Here is a 25,622-nt window from a genome sequence, read left to right on the forward strand (position 1 = left end):
GAAAAGTCATGAAACTTTGTCTGAGCGACCATTCGGAAGTTGCTGAGGAGAACTTTGTCCTAAAAAGACAGCATCAGACCTGTATTGATCCAGCAAACACCGGGATGGCAAATTCTATGGAGAGTAAAAATTAACATAATGAAAAAAATAATTAAGGCACAGCAATTACATATTTGTGACATACCTTATGCATGCTCCTTATAATAAATTACCCAGCTGCATATGAAAACACCAGTACCATGTATTGGCATGGATACATTGAAATTACGATTTTGACCTTCATGCAGAGGTCAAATGATCAGAATTGTAAACACTGCTCTTTCTCAAGCACATACACATCCAGACACTTCCACACAAATGTGTGGCAATGCACACACAACCACGTGCCAAATTGAAAGGTGTTATATCCTACATAATTATATAACATGTATTCTAGCCCTGCTGCCACTAGCTGCTCAGCCAGAGTGTGTCTTGGTATTAGAATGTTGGTGTGCCTGTGATGCGTGGAATGCCTGGGTGACTGAGTGGGATGAATGTGGCAGTTGGAGATGGGCTGGGCAGCTAGGGAGGCTGCTCCTGGTTGGGCTGATACCACACTAGGCTGGCTGGAGTCATCTAATATGTAACCTGATCTGAAGACGGAATAAACTAGTCTTGAACATACTACCTGGTTCCTGGTGTCTTTCCACTAAGGACACAACATAATTTTGGCGATGAGGACCAAGGACCTAGACCCAAGCGTACTTAAGCACTGTACAGTAATCCAGAGACTCCTAAGAAAACATTGGAACCAGCGTAACTTTAAAAAAAAAAGGAAAAAGAGAAAGGAAAAGTATGGAGTAAAAGGCAAGTCAGCCCCACCAGTGTCCAGTCATCGGACGGCCCCAACTTGTTGCCTGATCCCACTCCATGGACTTGTCCACAGGTATGGCCTGTTTGCAGTTTGGGTATGAATGTAGAAACTTTTACCCTGCAGTATGGATGTATCCACTGCGCAAGTGAACTGTGGTTGGTCAAGATTAGAGTTATGTCTAACTCTGTGAAGTAAGGAGCGCCTGTCACGGATAAAGAGTTGAGTTATGGTCTAACTCAGTGAATGTTTTCACTTGTACCACACAGGAGTGGTGTGGATATGCCAACTCTGGTGTCTTCACTACGCATGGAAAGTTGTTAGTTACATTTGACATATATGTCAATTTGGAAAAACTGCTTGACATTAAGTACTGTCAGTTATGTTAAAAATGTTGTGATGGATTTCACATGTGCCTTTCAGGAACGGTATGGTTCAACACAGTTTGGGGTTTTATGGCACAAGGATAGTACAAGTTTGGTCTTTGAATAATTTGCCTGGAAGTTATTTTACTAAGCAACATTCTCCACTTGTGCGCACTAGAAGAGGAAAAGTTTTTATCAAAGGAATATGTCAAACAGATGAGTGGCTGAGTATTACTTTTATCGCTCGAGGAAAGAGAAGAGAAAGCGTGAAGAAAATGTTTTGTTTTTGACAGTTCTCATTTCTAACTATGTGTAAGGATCTGCAATGCTTTTTGTAACTTCGTTTGTGCTACCATTTCAAACTGCCAATTCAGATTTTCAAATGTGTTAGTGCACGCTTCTCTCCATGAGCAAAAGTAAACAATCTTTGCGCTGCTAGTTATGGAAATGATGATGCCACGGAGTATTTATTTTAAAAGTGAAAACCTGCCAAGTACATTACTGTCAAGTTTATTACTTTGATAATGTGGCATTTTCGTCCAATTGACAGTTGAACTGCTTTCTGGCACGAGCCTTGAAACTCGCGTGCCTACCTGCTATCTGCTGATGGGTCGCAAGCGGTTTCTCCTGCGCAGTTATCTGCGTCATCTTCATTCTGACGTGCTAGGCAGACTCGTATCAGGCGCTGCCAATGGTCAGAACGGAATCGGAGGTGCATGTTTGCACTGTGAGCCACTCTGCAGTGACGCAGCAGACGTGCCTCCTTCTCGTGTTGGAGTGTCATTGCGCATCGTGGAGGTCTTCACCTTTTCGTCAATCTCAATGGCATAACGAGCTTCAGGAACTCAACAGTTCATTTCAGCTGCCCGGTACGAAGAATTTCTGCATCCAAATGTGGCTTTTAGAACTAATTTGCAGCAGTCATGAAGTTTGCTCAAATTTTCTACTTGCGGTATGGAATACTAAGCGCTGGACCAGGATCGAACGGCTTTGGTGGCAAGCTTGCTGTGTATCTTCTATTGATAAGAAGTGGTTTGTGAGTTCGATTATACCATTTGTAACATGTATTTTGATCGATTACACAATTTGTAACATGTATTTTGTTCGATTATGCCATTTGTAACATGTATTTTGATTCTCGAATAGTTTCGTGCATAAATGTTCATGCTAAGACGATAGCAAAATGTTGAATTTTAGTCTGGTGGTTTTTGGCAGTACTGGACTTGGAATGGAGATCTTTCATGTATGTCGAAGGAAATGTATTTTATGCATTTTATGTTGTTCTTTACTTGGTCATCTGTAAGCGTTTTTGGTAACACTAGTCATGTCTGCTCAAGTACTATTAGTCATTACATATCGTACTGTTAGGTATAACTTTGGGTGTAGGTTCACTTGTCACATCATTATTGTTTACAGTTGAAACCACTACAACTCGGGTGAGACATCGCTCACCGGTGTGTTCCAGAGTGCTTATAAAGGCAGTAGTATAAATTCTATTTAGAGTTTATGGTGTTCTCTGTCAGCCTTTTAATGTTGTGTTGCCACGGTTTAATGTTTCTAGAGTGTGGTTTTCACTGTTCCCTTACATGAGGGATGGTCATAAGTGGTCTTTAGTTTAGTTACTCCCACTTATTGGTTTGTAACCTTGTAACCTCTTCAAGGGATTTGGTACATGGGTTATCTCCCATGTTGCATTTTTAGACAGTTCCCATTTTGGGCGTTTTAAATGGGAAAAGTGTAGTGTGTTACTCATACTTTGGAGTATGTAACTTCCACGAGGGGGTTGCTTCAAGAGTTTAAAGTGTGTTACTCCTACTTTGGAGTATGTAACTTCCACGATGGGGTTGCTTGGTTGTGGGATTTTATTCCTGCTACAGTTGTGCACAGTACTTTAGTACGTACCTTTATGGTTGGAGATATGGGTGACGACCCATTTGTTTGGTCTTCCCTACTTTTGGGATTCAGTCGTAGGTAATTTTACCTTTAGCACTATTCTTTGTTATGCTTTTGGGTCATAGTGCTTTTTATTACAGAGTTTTTGGAACTCAATGCAATGTTCTGAAGTGTTTTAAAAATTCTCTTTTGAAGGGGGATGGGGGATTTTGCAATTAAGTTGTATTTATCTTAACCATCTTTCCTTTACAGCGTGTTTTTCTCTTCTGATGTTTTGTTGTCATCGCTGCATCCTAGAGTTTAGAAATATGTCCTAGTAATGATTTTTCATCGCTGCATTCTAGAGATTCGCAATTTCTTCTATTGTTGATTTTCACCTGTTTTAATGATTCCATCCTCTTTGATGCTATTTTCATTTATTGCATCTTTGAGATTAGTAATGTGATTGTATTGCAATGTAATTGTTTTATTTTGTTTAAAGAAAAAGAGGTAATGTTATATCCTACATAATTATATAACATGTATTCTAGCCCTGCTGCCACTAGCTGCTCAGCCAGAGTGTGTCTTGGTATTAAAATGTTAGTGTGTCTGTGATGCGTGGAATGCCTGGGTGACTGAGTGGGATGAATGTGGCAGTTGGAGATGGGCTGAGCAGCTAGGGAGGCTGCTCCTGGTGGGGCTGATACCACACTAGGCTGGCTGGAGTCATCTAATATGTAACCTGATCTGAAGACTGAATAAACTAGTCTTGAACATACTACCTGGTTCCTAGTGTCTTTCCACTAAGGACACAACAAAAGGCTCCTACGCGATGCACCTAAATGATAATTTCAGTGACCAAACTGACCGCAGCCTTTCACGAGATAAAAATGCAAGATGGACCTCTGATGATTTCCCATATAAAATGCGCTCCTGTAGAATATTAGAGGTGTTAGTGGTTAGTGATTTTTGGGTGTGATGTGTCAAGCATGACGAGAAGGTTGTTACTGGCGGTGTATTTGTTGACCTCTGTAGGCTTTCCAAGTAAGTTTGTTTATTTATTTTCTATTCGTTGCTGGTTTGTAGTGCTCAAGTGTTGGTCATTCTTGAACCTCTAATTCTTATGTTATCCTCTTGTTCTGAACGCTGCATACAGAGATGTTGTAAATTGCGTAATTTTACAGGTAGGCTGTAGTCCATGTTCTGCTGGCCATGTGTTGTAAGGGATGGTGGGGTGGAGCTCCGTGCTAGCATCTGTGTTTGCCTAGACTGCGCAGGTGTGTGTGCTGATGCATCAATGTATTAACCTTTCCGGGTGAATATCTCCGTTTAAAGGAAATATGGCTCTTTAGTCGCTTGTTTTGTGTTTTGGCTTTCCCTGTTTGTTTTCCTCTGGAAAAAACGATATTTTGATCTATGTCTTTGTGTTTACTACTTTGAAAAACATTTTAAGTGTGTGTGGTTTGGTAAATGTATGTGTCAAAGGTGCTTTTGGTGTGATTGTGAAATTTGGCAATATGTGATTGACCCATTCGCAGTGCATTCGGTGCCTTTTGGTTTACACTCTTGATTGCACTGATTACTTTCTAACACGGGTGTTGTCCTGCAAATCTGTTAACATGTGCGGGAGATGGTCTCCTATACGTTTTGGATGAGAAGGTATAATCGCAACACGCGTATGCATGTCCATCTTAATAGTTGTTTCTTGCTCTGTTAATTTACTTTCTGTTGTCAATGGGATTTTTATGCCCATGTCCAACATGGCACCTCTGTTTGTGGTGATTTAGCCTCTGCTTACCATGATCCGTTGGTCTGCCCTTCTGTCTTTGGCCCAGCTTGGCACTTCTTCCTTTACTCCGACATGCATTTGAACTAATAGAAAGTGGGAAAAAAGGTAATCAGAATCCATGTTCAAAAGACACGGCGACCATGAAGTCACTTCTAATATTTTAGACTACATTGGGCAGTTTAGGGGCAACTTTCCCTTTGATGGACTTACAGTGAGAAAATGGGTTACTAGTTGAAGGGTATTCGAGTTCTTCCCAGGTAATCAGTCCAAACTCTTGTTCAGTCTAACACACAAGTTCAGTGTATAAACATGGGCTCAATGCTTGTAGCTGTGGTACTCAGCAAACAAGGTTAACTTACAGAAATGCTCATAATGTATTTTGCAGTACCAAAACAATTAAAAGGTCAAAACACAACTCAATAAAAATCCCACAGCACCAATCACAACCCCCAGTCTTTCCGCTTTCTCCCCTAAACTGTTATGGTAAGTACTTAGGTACATCACAAATTGGATACTGGGGTACACTTATAAGTCCCTAGTATATTGTACTAAGGTACCCAGGGAATAGGTACCCCTGGTGTCCCCCATAGGCTGAAGCATGTATTATGCCACCCACGGGGGACCATTCAAACTCTCACTACAGGCCTGCCATTGCAGCCTGGGTAAGCTGGTGGTAACACCACTTACAAAAGATAGAGGTTCCCTATATCTATGGCCACTGCACTTAAAACCTATAAGTCACCCCTACAGCAGGGCTTTTCAATCCTGAACGCAGGGTGCTCGGTTCTAAGTGTGAGGGTGCCCCTGCATTAGCAATACACATCTACAGCCCTACAGCCTTCAGAGTCCATTATCCCTGATTTTAAGTGAGACAGCCATATAACATATAGAGGGGCACCACATCCTTACGCAATGACCATCTCGAAACTGGCTGTAACGGACCCTGTCATGTTTGGTATCAAACATGTTGGAATCATACCTACTATACCATAAATGGTGTGGGAGGTTTGATTTCAAGCACTGTAGAAGCCCTCTGTTAGGCCCTCAGTGCTCCCGGTACCAGTCTTCTAGACCAAGGCAGCACAACATGACTACTGCCAACCAGAGACACGATTCTGCCCTCCTGCTGCTGAGCCAAGCTCGAGCAGGGGAAGGCAGAACAATAGGTATCCTGTCACAGGGAGGTGTGACCACCTCCCAGACAGGGTTTAGTGTATTGGGGGTGGGTGGAAGCACTTGCCAGTGCCTCTCAGTCTGCTTGAAGGGCAAATGGAGTGCCCTCCTTGCATAGTCCAGTTCAAACCAGCTCAGGGTGCTGTTGACTCTCGCCCTGGCATAAAACTGGACAAAGGACATGGGAGTATCCTCCCCACTGTCCAACACCTCCCCTGGGAGAGAACCCTGAATAGTCCTAACCCTTTCCTTAGGGTACGGTGGTCCCTAGATTCGCCATGGGACACAATTCATTTCAGACACCACTTCAACTTCGACTGTCACTCTCGACTTCGCTCTGGGCATTAAGGCTGCAACGGGGAAGACTCCTGCTGCTTCTGATCTCTTAGCCCTGCTTGTCTGCTGCAATTTCGATGCCTGTGCTCCATACAGGAAACCTTCCAAGGCCTGTGGGCATCCAAGAGACATGAAGGAATCTCCCTTAAAGTGAAGGAGTCACTTCCCTGCATCTGCAGGCACCGCAACTAAGCTGACCGGTCTGCTAATCCTGGGCTCTCACAGACTCCGAAAAGCTCAACAACACAAGTGGTGGTTCTTCACATCTCTCGAGGCCTGCCCTGTCCTCTCACCAAGTTTGAGGACAGTATCCCTCATGAGGCGCCGCAGGAACCGAACCCCTGTGCACCACGTTGACTTGCCGTTGCAAAGTCTTGTTGGCTCCCTTCAATCAAGCTCTTCTGGCTCCAAGTAGACCACACCTCAAGCATTTCCAGTTACCAAGATCTCCAAGTCCCCACCACATCACTTGCAACATGGGACTGCTCCTTTGGTGAGCTGCTTGAGGTCCCCTTGCCACTCTAGTGCCTCCGGCCTGTGGGTTCTGTTGAGGGTCACCTTTGAATTCTTTGGGCTCCCTTGATTGCTCGGGCCTGCCCTGACTCTCCTGCTTGTGGTGAGTCACCTGGACCTTGCTGGTCCCGACACTGCACCTTCTTCGCTTTCCACATTGTTTGCAGTGCCAAAGTGATCCCGACGGACACCGACCCCTCAACTCTCGACATCCGAAGTGGGACAGCTTGTGAATGGCTCCTGGTCTTCCACAGCATCACCTTCTCCAGCAGCAGTGCCTTCCTGAATCTGCGCATTGAGTTCGACAACGGTTTCCGACGCCACTTTACACCCATACACTGGGCTTCCACAGTGCAGGTAACCTGGTTCCAAGGGTATCCACAGGTGGGGTGGCTCTCCAGCCTCTTGTCTTCCATGGGGTTTCTTCTTGGTCCACTGGGAAGGGTGCTCTTTTTAAAACAAAATTGCAACCGTAACTTTCTTTCCACACTGCACAAAACCTCCATGGGGCTCCTAAATGCTCACCTTGGGTGGTTCCATGGATCCCCGACACTTGTACGACCTCTGGGTATAGTCTTGATTTGAGTTGTGGTTCACATACCACTATTTTAGTGTATGGTTTGGTCCCCCCCCTAGTGACCACTGTGTATTCTGTGCTACTTTCCTTTATCTATTGAAAAGTATTGTGTATATCTCCGGCTAGGAGATATCTGTGTGAGTTAGTGAGTGTCATATTAAATACATATTTTAACGAATATACTATGTGGTTCTTTTTCTCTTAATCTATACCACTAGGATTATGTTCTGATAAAACAAGCTGCTTTACACTCCTTCTGGACTAAGCTTGAAGGCTGCTCTCCACAGCTACCACTTAGAGAGCTTTCTAAGGTTGTTTAAGACCACTAAAATCACCATAAGGGTTGTCTGGATTGGTGCAGGGTGCCCACTTACAGGAGTGCATCATATACCATGCCAGCCTCTCACAGAGATTGATAAAAGATTGCCTTTTGAAAAACAGGAATCTTGATGTTACAGAGAATAGGCAGAACAAATCGCCACATAGTGGAGCAAAAATCACCTAAAAAAAGATTTTTCTAATTGCATGCGTAGTAACATGCTATATTCAACGCCAGACACTTAATACAAGCTCACCTGACAGAAGTACAATGACGGACATGGGAGCTTGGACACTTTGCTCACTGGAGGGATTACACTTTAACTATTCTATTAAGGACTACTAAGCAAGCTAATCACACAATTGAAGTGATAATTTATGACAGACATGAGTTAATGATCCTCATTCATTCTCGAAGCCTTGAAAAAGCCCATGCAAGGCAGAAATGGCAAAACACAAGTTGACTGCTTAAAGACTTTCCAATGTCCATTGTAAATAATACATGAAAGTGTTTTATTCTATCACAACACATGTATTGCATCTTATTATGGTAAATGAGAAGAAGGACACACTAATGAAATGATTGTCCTGGGTAAAGGTATTCTAATTTATTCCTAAACGGACTGTGTAGGCCCTTTCTGTGAGCGAAAGTTGCAAAATTCGATTTTAAAGACTCTTTCAATGGGTTTTCAGATTTTGGCTTTATTGGCTTCCATATTTTGCCAGATGGTATTAATATGAATACGGCATGGAAGGCCAAGACCTTCATCTGTAAACCAGATCCATCTTTTTTTGGGGCTTTTTTAATTTCTTTTATTTATTTATTTATTTATTTTCCCTTTCATTTTTTTTAATTTTTTTTTTTTCCCATCAACATCAGAATTACATATTTATAATACATTGCCAGAGAAACAGAAACACACAAAAAGAAAAAATATATATATATATATATATACATATATAATCTTACAATTCAAAAAGCATTATCGCCAAATTTAAAACAAATAAAGCATTTTTTCCAAATACGCAAAGAGTTTTAGACTGGGAAGAGTAAGTAAAAAAAAAAAGAAAAGAAAAGAAAAAAAGAAAAAATGGGAAAAATTCATCTCAGACACAATAGAGAACCATCATTAAAAAATATCACATATTCTTAATTGCGTCTGCCTTTCCCCCTATTTCATCTTAAATCTCTCCTAGCAATCTTTTCCATTCAATTATTGGGGCCCATATCCTCCGTCCAGCCTCTTTTTTTTCCCTCCCTCTTTTTTCATATAGGGCCATTTCTAATATGTATATGGCCAGTACACGAGAGATCCATTGCTGTAATGTTGGGGGCTTAGGGTCCTTCCAGAGTGTAGCTATGCATAGTCTGCTAAGAGTCATAGCTAAATACAGAAACTCATGGTGAAGAACATCTACACCCACCCTCACTACACCCAAAATCATAACTTCATCTGTCAAAGTTAGATGTATCCCCAGAGAATCGGAAAAAAATTGTTCCAAAGATTTTTTATATATGTCCAGAGAGGGGCATGATGCAAACATATGGATTGTATCTGCTTGCGTGGATTGGCATCTCGGAGAGATGCCCCCGTTATTTCCCCCCCACTGCGCTATTTTATGAGGAGTGTAATAAAGTTCAAACATAGTCTTATATTGCTGAGATTGTAGATTAGCCACTCTTAAGACCGAATTTGACAGTTTTAATGACTGCTCTGCCTCATTTCCTGTTAGACCTAGTTTGACTCTCCACTTCTCATACATTCTATCACAATCATCCTTTTTATATTTACAAATTTCTTCGTATAATTGCGAGATGGAGGATCCCCCTTCATCCCTTACACATTCCAGCAGTTCGATTCTTTGAAAATTCATATCCCCTCCCTGTTTCTTTACCAGAACTGACCTCACTTGTAAGTACTTAAAAAAGTCTCTGCGCCCTAGATTATATAAGCGTTGTGCCTGCTCAAAAGAGATCAGACCGGTTGCCCCTGTAAGGTCCCCGATAGTTTTAACCCCTAATGCATCCCATCCCCTCATAACTGGGTCGTGAAATACCCCGGCAGTGATGGGTTCCCATACAGAGGGGTATAATAATTCATTCTCCCTAGTTTTAATTTTCTCCTTATCCCAGACCAGACTGATCTTGCGGCCACCAAGGTCTTAAGCCTTACTTTTTTGTGATAGCTCCTCTCCTCATATGTGAGTAACCATTGATTAGAGTTTTTTACTACGAGTTCATATACGTCTGGGACCCCATCTCTACCTCTCCATCTGTCTATAACACTCCCCCCCAGCATACCTCTGGTGTATTGCAGGACTGTTGCCCAATAATATGCCTTAAAGTCTGGTAGCGCCAGCCCACCTCTCTCTCTTGGGAGAGACAGAAATTTTTGGGAGCGGCGTGTTTTGCCCTTGGCCCAAATAAATCTGCTTGTTACCTTTTCTAGCTCCCTGAACCAGCTATTGGTAAAAATTAGCGGTATGGTCCTAAATAAATAAAGCACTTTTGGCATAAACACCATTTTGATAACATTGCAGCGACCAATTGTTGTTAGGTGTAGGTTATTCAGTTTGTCAAAATAAATTTTGGCCTTATCTATAATGGGGCTTAAGTTCTTCGATACCACTTTCGAAAGGTCTGAGGTTATGCGAACCCCCAGATATACTGCTGTCTCTACCACTCTTGGATCGACCAAAGATACTTTCTGATTTATTACTACTTGGGTCTTATTTACATTTAATTTGTACCCAGACAGTCTTCCAAATGCAGCCGCTTCCTGTTCTATTTCTGTTAGGGCTGACCTTGGTTCGCTTGATGTTATGGCCAAGTCATCCGCATATCCTAGTATTTTAGTTTCATGCCTGTTCAATGCTATGGGCAAAATATTTCTGTTCTGCTCTATCCTCCTAATATATGTGTCTATGTATAGAGCAAAGAGTAGCGGGGAGCAGGGACACCCTTGCCTAGTTCCTCGTCCAATATCTATTATACCACTCAGCTCCCCCATGGTTCTAACCCTTATTCTTGGATTGTGGTATAAGGCTTTCAGAGCTCCCACATAGCCCTCCCCCAGATTCAGCTTCTCCAACGCGGCCCAGAGAAATCCCCACGAGACCCTATCAAATGCCTTCTCAGCAATTCATTTCTATAATTTCTATAGACAATTCATATAGGACATCGATTGTCACACAAAACTTTGCATTGACTACGATAGCAGTAGAAATTTGGTGAGGTTCAGAGGAAGAACAGCTTTTTGTATTTTTAAAAAAGGCCTTCACCACAGGCTTTAATTTCACACATCTGGATGTGGCCACCCTCTTTGACTATTTGGGCTGCTGTTTCTAACCACCATCATAGTGTGAATGCGCTAAACCCTCTGGCATACTATTCAATGACCTTGCGTACAACCAAATAAGAGCTACACCACCTATGAGAAGCATTCGACAATACTTGGTGAAGGCACACCACCTTCAAGAAAATGTGATTGTACTTGTGCCCAAATGGAGTGGGAGGCATTCAAAGTAATACAGCTCCCAGTAGGTACTCAGTACAGATGCCTCCCTCACATGAAAACAAGTAATGGAATTCTGACAGGTTTAAGCAAAACACTTATTTTATTCTCTATTTATTCACTTTACTCTCTCTTATCCCAGACATTCATTAAATCAATTAAAAAAAATGTACAATTATTCCCTTTAGAGGCTAGAAGTTCACAACACTCAGAGTTCAAGATAGTTCTTCTGAAGTCAGAGAAAATTTTAGAATAAAGATGGAACTCGGTTATAGCTCGATTTGGGACTGTGTGATATTAGCCCCAGATTATCATTTTTGTAGACCTTTGCTGGGCCTTATTGCCAAAGATCAAGCATCAGCTTGGTCCCCTAGTTCCTCTGGTTGTGGGGGAGGGGGAAGAATGTTTTGTTCATTTAGGTCATGGGTTTCAATAAATAAGTTTTATAAAAATTTCATCAAGGCCTTGGCCTGGAGACTCAGAGATTGACCACTAAATAGAGAAAAGTACTATGTTTCAGATGACCTTTGTTCACACTCCAGTCCAATAATGGGGTAACCTGCTAGTAGTGAACATAAGCTAGGCGTAAAGAGAGGTCAGGCAAGAGTATTTATCCTCGATTAAACACTGTACATGAAATTAACTGTACGTGATTGTCATACCAGCTTCTATGGCACTCTAAAAATAAAACTGGATTCAAATGGAATGGAGGTGTCTAAGGAAGATAACACAACAGTTAATAGAGACTGGTACAAGAGCTGGGGCACATGAGGGGCTCCAGAATGGTGTTATACTTTACCAGGCTAACTAGCGGAAACTAATTTTTTCAGGCTTTAAAGTCTGGAAGAAAAAATTTGCAGGACAGGTCAATGCATAGCGGCCTTTGCTGAGAATTCATGCAAAGACATATAAGGAGCTGTATTTAAAATGTTTTTGTTAGTAAATGGATGTTAATATTTATTTAGTGTTTCAATCGTGGACAAAGCCAACTCTAGCAGCTATTCAGCATAACACAGGGGATGAGTTAAAGATATCCCCAATCAGTTTAGTAGAACCGGGCCTTTTCCAATGTTTTGTAACGTTACATTGAAACTTAGTTTTTCGGGCGCAGTAGCACCTATTTCCAAAATAAATCTACTTAGGGCCCGATTCCGATTCCGTCCAGAAAGTCCTCTATACAGCGCGGATCCGGAGGGCTTTCTGGACGAAATGTGCTCCGGGCATCCGAGCGAGCGAGTATGCTGCATCCTTAAGCATACGAACTCGATTCCCTCGGACTTCCATTAAAGTGTATGGGAGCCTGCGTACAGACGCGTACACGGGCTCCAGTTGCAGAAAATGGGTCGGTGGGGAAAAGCGTACACCCTGTGGCGGGCCACTGTGCATGGTTGGATCGGGAGGACTCATGGGCACCCCCCTTAGACCGAATCGAGGGCCCCGGGTGAAGGGGGGCCTGCTACAACCCCCCAAAGTGCGCTCACCTGAGCTTTTTCGAGTCGAAGGCTCCGACACAATCTGGCTGATCAACGCGTGCATCGTACTTGTCGCTCAGAAATTGGACCCATTGCGCTGCACGAGTGGACCATGGTGTAGTCGTCCGGAGGACTTCGCTGACGGGTACGAGTCGCTCGAAGCGCGAAGCGATATTCACATCGTACTTGCTCGCACATACAGCAGAACGAGTCGTTCAGAAACCGGTGCTACAAATCGGACTTGCTCGCTGCGGATCCCGTTCGGAGCCCTTCCAAGCGAGATCCGAATCGGGCCCTAAGACATGGGCGCTCCTATTTCCTATTGTTTCCCTGTTGGGACTTCCTAGAAAACAATTTACTGGCCACCTGTAGACAAGATCATCTAGGCAGGGTCCACTGTCCCATAACAGAAAATAGAGTGGTGACTAGTGGGATACCCGTTATCACTGTGTCATTTGAATGGTGGTACTACCATGTACATTTGTTGCCTCGGTCATCCTCCATCACCACCAGTAACAAATGTTAAATCAAAGTTTTGCTGTTGGGTATGACAGCAGATACATCGTTTTAGATTAGATCAGCCTTACTGGCCTTATTTTGAATGGTGTATGAGGTGTGAATGCTAAGTCTCCCCAAAGCCAGCTGGCTTTTAATGATGTCTAAGGGGAAACACTGGAGCGGGTTACATATGTGAACCCCCCACCCTTTCCCCCGCAGAGATATTTCTGGAAAATTCTCCTTTGGAGGGTTAGAATCAATGACCAGGCAGGTAGTAAAAAAAAAATAAGCACAGCCCCTTTTTCTACTCCCCTTTCACCCAGATTCCACTCAGGTAGATTAAGATACCATCTACCTAGATAATACTGTCATGTTACGGAAGCACTATACAACCAACTTGAGTGACTTGTCCAGCATATCTGGCTCTATTCAAAATATGAATTTACATGTGAAGATAAATTCACTGTAAATGTAATCTTGCGCTTCAGTTTAACTCTACGCTTTTTTTCCAATTCAGAATTTCAGTGCAGATTTACATGTCGCCATCCGACAAGTTCAGGGATGGAGACATCTAAGACAAAAGTTACAAGTATAAAGTTGGTACGAGTAACTTTTCACAAAAGATTAATTCTTCAAAAATCAATGTTTATTAAATATTCAAATATAATTATTTAATTAATAGTTTTTTTAAATCAAAATGAAAAAAACTCTCACTAATATTTTAATATTTATTAAATATTTATAAAATCTAATTAAGAGTCCAATGTTTTTTTATAATCTTAACATATTTAAAATTGTTATTATAAGACTAATTAACACATTTTAAATATGTTAATTATTAATTTCTAAAATTAAAAATGTTTAATTTGTAAGTTAATGCCACTGAGTGCAATTATCTGTATTGATATGCAATTATCAGTAGTAATATGCATTTGCTAGGTTCTTTGTTTCTTTAATATAATATAGGGATAATAACGTGCATGCTGTTTCTGTTCCAGGGACACAGTTATATTGTAGGACTTCTTCCACTCTGAACTTTGTGCATCGATTCCCAAGCTGTTTTGGCAGCACTGGTGTTTAGATGCTTAGTTTTTGTATCCCACTCAATGCTGCCACGGCAGATGTTGTGTTGCTTGAAGTTGGGCCAAAAAACTTTGCCATTTGATCTACTACCAGAATATCAAGGACAAAACATTGTCCTAGAAAAAATCTTGACCAAAATATTACGTTCCAAAATATTGTTAAGGTCAATCTATATAGTAAATATATGTTTACGATATGTATCTCCACATATATGTACAATGACAACATATATATAAGTACTTGACTTTCACCCACTTGGGATTTAAAAAGACATTTTATTTTGTTGAAGTGTGCATCCACTTGGAAAATACAGTGTTAAACTACAGCGCCCAGAAGGCCATGTGTGGCCACGCCCAAGAGGGGCAGGTGCACGTTATAAATCACAAAATGCAGACACTTCACCTTTTTGACCTAAGCCACTGAAGAAGAGAGTATGCTTAACTCTCGAAACGCGTTTGGCATGAAAGCAGACAGAAGGCACATTTCCTGCTTTAAACTCCACGAGCATGTCACAATAAAATGGTGTTTGGAAAATCCAGCTTTCGAGTGGCCAGTCCAATTTTGGGGTCCTGGAATGTGATGGATTTTAGCGGCCTCCCGGGTCGCGGACTTGGCCCTTCATGCTACAATTTGACCTTGCTGACACCACGTTTGGAAACAGCGCCCAAGGCGGAAGGGGAGCGTGACTCTATCCAGGTATGAGAGCGAGCCCACACCTTATTGCCACAGTAAAGCAGAGTGGAGAGAAGACACGAATTTTGACTTTCACCCACTTGGGATTTAAAAAGACATTTTATTTTGTTGAAGTGTGCATCCACTTGGAAAATACAGTGTTAAACTACAGCGCCCAGAAGGCCATGTGTGGCCACGCCCAAGAGGGGCAGGTGCACGTTATAAATCACAAAATGCAGACACTTCACCTTTTTGACCTAAGCCACTGAAGAAGAGAGTATGCTTAACTCTCGAAACGCGTTTGGCATGAAAGCAGACAGAAGGCACATTTCCTGTTTTAAACTCCACGAGCATGTCACAACAAAATGGTGTTTGGAAAATCCAGCTTTCGAGTGGCCAGTCCAATTTTGGGGTCCTGGAATGTGATGGATATATATATATATATATATATATATTTTCGAGGTCTCTGAATATGGAGTTTATAATCGTGAATATACGATTATCTATGTATATGTACTTGGGCAATATTTTAGCTCTCGATATTTAGGCCACAATATTTTTTTTGTATGATATATCTGTCCTTGATATTCTGACATACAGGCGCCCTATTTTCACAAGACTATCTTCCACTTTCCTGGCCAGTTTGCGGTGTTTCAATAAAAAGTAAAAAATTTGGAGATCCTTCGGGCATACAAATGTCACTGGATTTCTCCACATGGCATGGACCACTGTCATGCAAATGGTGGCTTTTCTGAGAATACATTTTTGTGTCTCTGGATCCTTTATGTAGATCACATCTTTTGGTGAAGCCATCAGATTTATGTTTAGCTGTTTGACCAATTTGGATTTTTATCAACTGTGTCAAACTTATTTACAAGTCAAACTGTCCAGGTACTCCCCAGCAATCTCTGTGTGATAACACCTGTAGTTAGATACGCTTCTTCTTAATTTTGGACTATATTTAGAAGAAAAGTAGCAAACCTGCACCCCATAACATTATGCCTATAGATAAGTGTCACATGACACCCCCATTAGTACTTAATGGGCAGGAGTGACTGACTGTTGCAAGGTTCCACCCTAAAATGTTGTCCTTTGCCCGAGGGTCACTTACACAAAACACTGAAGACGATGTGAGTGCACCATGGTATTCAATGTATCTGATCCTTAATGTCTCATACATGTAACTTACAAGTTCTTTAATCAGCTTCACAAGGTTGTTAATATTTGAAACAGCATCAATTGATTATCATAACAAAGATCTCAGAAGTTAATTCATTTCAAGTGCATCTCTTGTCAATCCTAACAGAGATGCCCAGTTGACCATCAAAATAGAAATTTCACCCAGATTTTCATTAATTTCAAGATCACTAGTTGAAATATATTTTTATAAGCTAGGACATTGTGTCATTCATAATAATGAGTAATTCTTCATAAGTTCTTAATTAAACATATTAAGGCCACATTTACAGCACTTTTATAATCAGCCCCTTGAGTTTGCGTTATTTTTATAATGTTCTTTATAGTAGTTTCAGGCAATATATAAGAAACCCTGTAGAGAGGAGTAAAATAACAATGTCACATTAATCCGCCAGGTTACACAGCACATCTTTTTCTTTTTTTGTGATGGTAGCCCTTCTACACTTCACCAAATCTGAGGGTAATCTAGTCCCTTTTCTTTCATAGAAGGGGCTCTCTCAATTTTCAGGGTGTGGACGGAATTGGATTTCTGTTCGCAAAGGCCCAGAAACATACAAATGTGTGGGTGTTACGAAACATATAAGACTACTCACATCCCAACCCATATGTGAAATGTATTCCTGCAGATTACTCCTCTCTCGTAGCCCAGAAATCCACAGTAATAAACTATGTTTGCCAAGAACTGTTTTAAAAAAATAGTTTTATTGCCATTTTATAAATCTTTGTTACATTACAGAATGCGTAACTTGCATTTATTGTCATGTGTAATAGTAATCATATGTGGTGCTTTCTAACATACATAAAACATACTGTATGTAAACCCTAAAACTCAAATGGTGCAGATTGGGGGTATCAAGAAGCATTTGAGAGGTGTTCTACAGATGGTGTTTTGCCAGGATTTCTTTTGTGAATTCCTGCCATGCGTAAATGAAGTAAATGTTGGCCTTGAATGCATGGCTATATTCCAAAATTCCTTTTTGATCAGACTCTATAAGAACAGAAATAGTTTTGGGAACCAGGAAGAGTATAGAAATTACGATGACTGTGGAAAAGTCTTCAAGATATGTCTGAAAGTCAGAATATTTGGAATGAGATTTAAGTAAAGTGGCAATTCATTGAAACATCTGGGCATTTTGAAAGAGATCACTGATCTCTTCGCCATTTGTACATGGTCTTAGGGATCTCGGCAAGAAAGATATTGCTTGATCTCATGGTGCGTGTGGCAGAGAACAGATGAATCTTTTCTCTAATATGGCAGTACTAAGCATGAAGGCATTTACAAATGAGACACAGACTTTTAATATCCCGGTTTTTGCTCGGTCCGAGCGACAAAGACAATTTTCAGTTCTAGTAGGGACCAGCCAGTCTCTTCATTTGAGACAGTCCCCATCATTATCCTGTTTTTGGTAACAATTGACGGTCCGACTATAAATCCAGGGATCGAGAAACGGTTCTATCTATTCAGTATGCTTCAGCAATGTAGTCACTCCTTCATTCAGCAGGTATTCCAACAAAGAATCACTTTGCTGTGGCTCAGTAATGACCAGGGGCCATATGTATCAAGGAACCAATTTGCGATTCTGTAATAGCGATTTTTAAGAAATCGATATTTCAGAATCGCAAAATGGTACGTATCAAGAAAAACGCTTTTTTTTGCGTTTTCTTCATATTCCTTAATTGCGAATCTGCAAATTGTGAATTCGCAATTAAGGAATACTTTCCCATTCATTTCTATGGGCCAGGAGGCCCATAGGAAGGAATAGGAATTTTTTCTCAATTTGCGATTCGCTATTTGCGAATCGCAAATTGAGAATAATTTCAAGGGTGTCCAAAGGACACCCTGTTGCACCCCTGAAATAAGCATGAGTGCACATGTGTTGCACATACATGCCCTAAGGGCATGTATGTGCGTCACATGGCACTTTGAAAAATGCTGAAATGTGCATTTTTAAAGAAAATTGCAACTTAGCACCAACTAGAAGTTGGTGGTAATTTGCGATTCCTTAAGGGCATTTTGGAATTTATTTTTGCTTAATACATTGCATTTAAGGAATCGCAAAATTTGCGATTCCTTCCATGCAATCGCAAAATAAGGAATGGCAAATTTTGCGATTCCTTATTTTGCATCCAAATTTCTTTCTCATTTTGTGAAAATGAGTTCGTAAACGCCGAAATTCTGCGAACTTTGGCGTTTGCGAACCCATTTGGCCTTGATACATATGGCCCCAGATCCTTTGGGCAGGTCCCACAAATCTAGCAAAACAAATTATGCATGTTGGTAGTCTTACCTTTTCTTTTCATGAATAACAGGCCTCCCATGCCCTGTTCCAAAGCTGTAATTGTGTTTATGAAACCGCTTGCCTAGTCTATGAACCAGGGTTTGAAGACAGCTGGCCTCAATATGGGGAGAGGGGAGGGGGGCGACCCAAGGCACTTGAGGCAATTCCACCTCAACTTTCCTTGAGCACTCTTCAGAAGAATATGGTCACCCCAAAGGATTGCAGACTTGATTTACTACTTGCCTTGCACTGTTCTGCTATCCCCACACCTTCCATTGATGGGCCAGGGGGTGGGCGAGATGCCAAGCAAATGCAACTTAGGACTTCTCTCACCAGGGAAATGGAGATAGCACTTCATCAACTGCGTGCAGGACTTCAGTCTTAGGCTTTTATCGACACGCGCCACATCACGAGGGCCCGCTGTGCCCTTACATTGCGGCCAGCTATAAAGTTTTTATCAGACTGACTATCCCTAGTTGGCCGTTGTTTACAAGATATCATACGGCAGAACATCATCTGCTATATATTGTTCATCTACATATTTTATTAACTTCTGCTAGTTCCTCAGTATTGAAAATCTGAGAATCAGCCACTTCAAATCATTTCTGCTGTAACCGTGTTCTGTAGTGTAGTTAAATAAGAAGTGTTATCATACTTCTCATTCCAATCAACATACAACACTGGCTTAATTTAGAGGCAATGTATAAAGTATTTATGCCGCACACAAACAGTAATGAAGTAAAAACACAACAAAATAAAAATCCTGAAACAATCTAGAAAAAAGAGTGAATTCTAAGAAATAAAATGATACCAGCACGATAAAATCCAATCAGTAGAAACCGAGATATTCAGTTTTAAAGTTTTAATTGAAAATAGCATCTAAAAGCAAAAAGCGCCACTAGCAGTCCGCGAGGTGAAGGCAACATGTTTTAGGGAATACCATGCCAGGGGTTTCAGGTCTAACAACCAGCATTTTGTCATGTATGCCCCCATATTCCATGTGTGCTCCTTATATAAGAGATTACATAAAATATGCTAGAGCTAGATGTTTATGCTGTCCATGTGCCATAGGTGGCCCATTTGTAAAATAAAATGCCTCAGCATTTTTCCCATGGTTGCCACCCTCCCACATGCCAGGTTGTCCACCTTTATGCCAAGAACTACTTCCATTGTGCTTGTACCACCATACTGCCACTGGTGTCCACATGCCAAGAATTTCCTCAAGCATGCCAGTAATTATTTTATCTCTAGTATGACAGTGCCAGTATTTTACCAGCGGTGCCCTTATGACATGAACTACAACTAATGTGTTGGTACCATTATTTTGTCACAGATGTCTGTAAAGCTAGGAATTGCTGCAAGTATGGCAGAGCCAGTATTTTGCACTGAGTATCTCTATGAGAAAGTAGTTATCTTCGGTAGGCCAGGACCGACAACAAAATTACAAGCATTACATCATATTCTTGCTCACACTCAAATTAACTCACTCACACTCAGTCTCTCACCAACACTCACTCTCATTCATTCTCACTGAAACTCTCTAACACCCCTTTCCACTCCTTTATAGGCATTCTTCCTCACTCACGTGCATTCACTCTTTTTTTAGCATTTTGTATATTAGAACAATAAAGACAAAAAGAAAAAGTGCAACATCACGGAGTCTCATTATTTTGGGCACAATAAAGTGTGGTTACAATACAATAATAATAATATGTTTTGACACTTTCCAAGAGGTCCGTGGACTGATACACAGCAACATAAACAACAAGCATATTAGGCTGCCAATTTGGGTGAGCTAAGTAGTTGAGAGGAGGAGATAGTCTCAAATTTCCATAGTAGATACAATCAGACTTGGCCCATATGGCCCTAGGGCAAGCAGTGGGATGTATTTCCTTGGCATACTGCTCCGCCATATCTCGGCAATAGGCCACATCCTTAAGCCAATATTTCGATGAGGGTGGCCTCTTTTGCATCCATACCACAGCAACCTGCCTCTTAGCCAACACCAGAGCAATGGATCCCAGTCATCGGGACGTGGAAGGTAAGGCAGATGTGTCGCCAACCAAGGCAATCTGTGGAGAGGGAACGAGAGGGAAATCCAAAATATCCGACAGAATTTCAAATATTTCTTGTCAGCATGATAAGACGGAGTATAGTTCAAAGCATTATGCAGAAAGTTTGCATCACCGTGCTACACCTCCCACATGCACTTCTCCCACCACCATCAAATGTAGCCATACCCTCAGGAGTGTAATAGTGTTGATGCAGATATTTAAATTGTATCAATTAAGTTCTGTAGTTGAGTGGTGGCTTTTCAACCAGTGCACAAGAGTATTCCAACACTTTATCAGATAGTTGACAGCCCAAGAAGTCTTCCCCTCTGCACTTAAATGTTTCAATGTGCAAGACTAATAAGTAGAGTACAGGAAAGGTATTGAGTGATCAATGTCAACTTCACCTACCTAGAATCGACTGAGTATGAACAATAGCTCTCTCAGCTTTTAAATGTACCTGGGATAATTCCACAAATTTCAAGTAGTGTAGTTGTGCAACTAGGTAGTATGTATGAAACTGGTCCCAGGATACTTGTTTCCGGTCCAGGGAAGACATGGCTTGGCAGTTCGGGCTGGAGTGTTCCCATGAGGCACAGGGTCAAGATTGATTTGCATATAGCTATGTCTGAATTGGGATGGCGAAGTGAGCTAAAGAACAATGATGGATTCAAACCGGATCTGTGAATGGGGGTGAGTGTCTGAAAAGTTTCAGTGCTCCTTCCATCATCTCCTTGTCTTTGCTTTGTTCACCCTAATTTGGCAGGGTATAGCCAGACGTGGGTCCCTTGCTCACTTTGCCACTGGATTCAAGCTATCCTGGCTGATGACGGCTGTTAGCCCAAAACAGGTCCCAAGATGCTTATTTCCAGTCCAGGGAAGACATGGCTTCGGCAGTTCGGGCTGGACTGTTCCTATGAGACACAGGGTCAAGTCTGATTTGCATATAGCTATGTCTGAACTGGGGTGGCGAAGTGAGCTAAGAACCGATGATGGATTCAAACCGAATCTGGGGTTGAGTGTCTGAAAGTTTCAGCGTTCCATCCATCATATCCTTGTGTTTGCAAGGCTAGGTCACCTGCCTGAAAGGCTGCCATGAGAATTTTCCAACGCACTCTAACGTAGGAGAACCTGCTGCAGCTGTTTGAAAAAGTGAAGTGGAAGGGAGATTGGCAGATTCACAAATAAATACAATAACTCAGGCAGCAAAACCCTCTTAATAAGATATATCCTGCCTATCAGCGAGAGGGAGAGCCAAATCATTCTTTCAGTACACATTTCCACCTTTTCCAATGCCGTACGTACTCATTTGTCATGGTCACGAGTGACCCAGATTCCCAAGTAACGCTTGCCTCCTGGATCCCACTGCAAGGGCTGGTGCAGAGTGAAATCTTTGAGTGGAAAACATCTGATTTGGATCAATTTATTTGCAACCCTGGATTTCCACTGAATCACACAATATCTCAGATGGTTGGAGACAGATTTTCCGCAGGTAGTTGGACGCATAGTATCACATCATTTGCATACAGCGATATGACCAATGATCCACTGCTGACACATAACCTACGGTGCACATACAATTCAAAACAAGCTAGTGGTTCTATTGCTAAGGCAAAAATCTAAGGGGGAAGTCCTGATGAGTGCCTCTTCTGATATCAAATGAGCCAGGGTATGATTGATTCACTCGGACTCGGTTTTGCAGGCCCAGTCGATGAAGCATTTCCATCATAAACAGCCACTCCAGCGAATCAAAGATTTTTCGGCGTCGAGGGGTACCCCTACTGAAGCCAGAAAAGGGTCTGTTCTGTAGAGTACTGTCATTAGCGTTCTTAGCTTGAATCCAGTGAAGCACTGGAGAATAAATCTGTATTGTTCAGGGAGCACCAGAAACTACATAAGTGGTTGAAGGCATTGATCTGGGATTTTCGAAAAGATTTTAATATCAGTATTGAGCAAGGATAGTGGCCTGTAAGAGAAGCATACACTAGAATCTTGTCATTGGAAGTAGCATAAGTGGTTTCTCAGTGTCTGAGCCTAGTCTCAACATGAGTAAGCCAATGACTTGCATTAAATCCTAATCTCACACATTCATACTTACTTCATACTTACTGACACTCAATGCCAGGTTTGCTAATGCTTTGTGCCACTTTTGTAAGTAAACCCAGCACATGTGACAGGTGTTGCGGTAAAATTTGCTATCCAAAGCAAATCAGGATTTTTGTTGCATTAGAATCCCAAATTAATGCAAAGTTATGCTATGGGGCAGAGGATGGATCAGCTGGGGCAAGACAGAAGAAGAAAAGTTGAAGAGAATTATCCTGGGTATGTGACTGGGGATGGACTTGTCTCTCTCCGTAGTAAGATTGAAACACTGGAAAACATGCATCGAAGAGCCTAGCTCATGGTCCAGGATATCCTACAGAACTCCAGACTAGACAACGATGGAAGTGATGGAGCCATTGTTTGTGCAGGTCCTTGCACCCTCGATGACAAACAGTTGATCAAGAAAGTATACCAATAATAACTTCCTTTAAGAAACGCTGGCCACCGAGGTGCTGCCAGTGAAGACACTATCACTGTGGTCTTCAGGGTCCATGATGTAACAAGGGTGTCAATATTCAAACATCGAGTGCAGTGGAAAGAAAGGAGGATTCTTCTTTTCCTGATTTCAGCTCAGTGGTGCAGACATGGGGATGCAAATTAAAGAGAATTAGATAGGAACTAGGGCATTGGAGGTTAATGCCTTGGTGTGGTACCCAGACGGAACGCAACAGAATGGTAAACTTATTTCCTTGCTCTGACTGAGGCGGCTAAGGAATTTCTCGACAATCCTCAACTGGCTGAAATCCAAAAACACATTAAAGGATGAGTGGACTATGGTGAACGAGACCTTCTTTTTTGATTCTTGAAATCGTCCATGGGCCTGCTTGGTCCATTGGGTATGTATGAGAGACTTCTTTATTTGGATTGCCTCAAGTTGTGGAAGATAGTTTTCTTTGTGCTCTTCCCCATTTTCCAGATTCAGGTATTTCCATTACCCTTCTCCTTTCCCTGCCCAACAAATCAGTAACAATTCTTCACCATCGTTCATGGATTAGATTAAAGTTCCCTATATCACCTCTAGTAGAGCACTTCTCTAAGAAAAAACACTCCTGCTCTGATTTTAAGTGGATGGTGACATATGTGGCAAAGATGAAAAGAAGCATGAATGTGCTAAAAAAAACCGGACCAGGATTTGGCATGAGGATAGTGTCAACCATGATCTCAATGTGGCAGTGGAATGGCAGTCACTGGCAGTGGCTTAGTTGGTCACGGTTCACAAATCTGTTGTTTTCTTAGCTTGCTTACTCGCTACTTTGTGTAAGTGATAGGTTCTCTCGTATTTTTGGGGCAATGATGCTCCATATCGTGCCAGTTCTGTGGTTGCAGTCTGGGTTATTTCCAGTAGTTGTAGTGCGAAGTGGTTCATCTCCTCTCCAATATGGCTCCCCTGCTCTTTGGCCGGATATGTTGAGCTTTCAGTTTTGCATTACTCCTGCTATATTTCCCCCCCGAAGTGCTCGTTCCTTTAGTCGATATGGTGGTGTCTTATGATTTGGATGAGATTGCAATTCAATATTGCTATTGGTATTGTTTTTTTTAGGTTTGTAGAATTGTGAGTCTAACCACAATAGTTCTGTGGACATTCAAGATGGAGCTCTGGTCTATTCAAATTGGTCTGGCACACGTCTGATGTAGCGTGTGATCTAATGTACACGCAGATGGTTCTTAACAGAGCGCCTCTTCTAGACTGCACACTTCACTGGTTTGCATGGATCAGTTAATCTGACTGGCTTGCTTTTACCTATTTAGTAAGTGTTGTCATCATATATTTGTCATAAATTCTGTAATTTTATATACCGACTTCTTAGCTAAATTTATGATCCAAGCCCTCCTTTTTAGCAGTGTGCTGTACATAACCTTTATGTATCTGTGCATTTTCCATGGAGGTGCCATTCTTTTAGAGTCACCAGTGGGCTATTTTCCATTTCCTAACTTGATGTATATATATGGCCGATTTTTTGACACATTTCCTGGGCTCTTAAGTATGTCTGATAATTATTTTGATATAAAAATGTGTGTCTAAGGACCCAGTTCCTGGGTCAGCTAACAGGAGTTGATTATTCCTGCAGGGGTTCAGCATACAAGTGATTTTGCTGGATCTGATGCATATTGTTTGCCAATTTGTACTTCGTGGTATTCTTTGAAAATCCATAAAATTGAAGGTTAGGCTCAAGCCAGAGAGTGACCAGAGGAGGCTTACGAAATACACCTAAAGTCGATGTCAGCTGGGATGAGTCCACGACAAATCGAAGAAGCACACCACAAGACCCAGTGTCCGCTGAGCATCCTCCTGGATACCATAGAAACCTGCCTCCTCCTCAACATTAGCAATTACTCATCCAAAACACAAGTCTGCTCTTTGAAAAACAGGGAAAAGTGAAAATGGGAGCTTGAAGTCTCGCCAAACTATTCTAGCGGAACTGAAGTGCAATGCCTTAAAAATAATGCAGCATGGCTTATAATATGTATGCTGCCGTATTGGAAGTCAATGTCGGTTTGAAGTAGAGGTTTGGCATGGTCACCATGGAGGCAATCAAAAATCCTCTGTGCTTCCGTATTCTGGGCAACCTTAAGTTTTTAAATGCTGGTAACTGCAAGTAAAAAGAACAGGAATCATCTAGACAAGACACAAAGGTATTCGAGCTTCTGTATGCTTGCAGACCAACAAAAACAAATGAAAAATCGTACGTAGAGTTTTTAATTGATGTGAGCAGGAGGAAACACCAATGCAATCTGAGCTGATGAAGTCAGCTGAGAATCAAACATGAAACCTAGACTCTTGACTGTTGCTGAGGGGCTGGAGTTTTTCCCATTTCTAGGGGCCCGTAAGTGTGTATCCATAAATCACTCCAACCATTCACAACCCAAACTTCTGTCTAATCAGCGTTGATTTCCAATGTGTTGCTCCCCATCCAATTCCATATTAATTGCATGATCTGTTGGAACTTCAACTGAGAGG

The 25,622-nt window shown here is 41.6% G+C and overlaps 1 long non-coding RNA gene across 1 annotated transcript in view; it reads left to right on the forward strand.

Moving 5' to 3' along the window:
- The first annotated feature begins 2,039 nt into the window (after positions 1 to 2,039).
- Positions 2,040 to 25,622, forward strand: part of LOC144771634 (uncharacterized) — a 220,887-nt gene continuing 197,304 nt past the window's right edge. The window contains exon 1 of the long non-coding RNA XR_013599404.1: positions 2,040 to 2,084. This is a non-coding gene — a long non-coding RNA (uncharacterized LOC144771634). The remainder of the gene's footprint in view (positions 2,085 to 25,622) is intronic.

This window comes from Lissotriton helveticus, chromosome 8 (genome assembly GCF_964261635.1).
Source record: "Lissotriton helveticus chromosome 8, aLisHel1.1, whole genome shotgun sequence".
Taxonomy (NCBI): domain Eukaryota; kingdom Metazoa; phylum Chordata; class Amphibia; order Caudata; family Salamandridae; genus Lissotriton; species Lissotriton helveticus.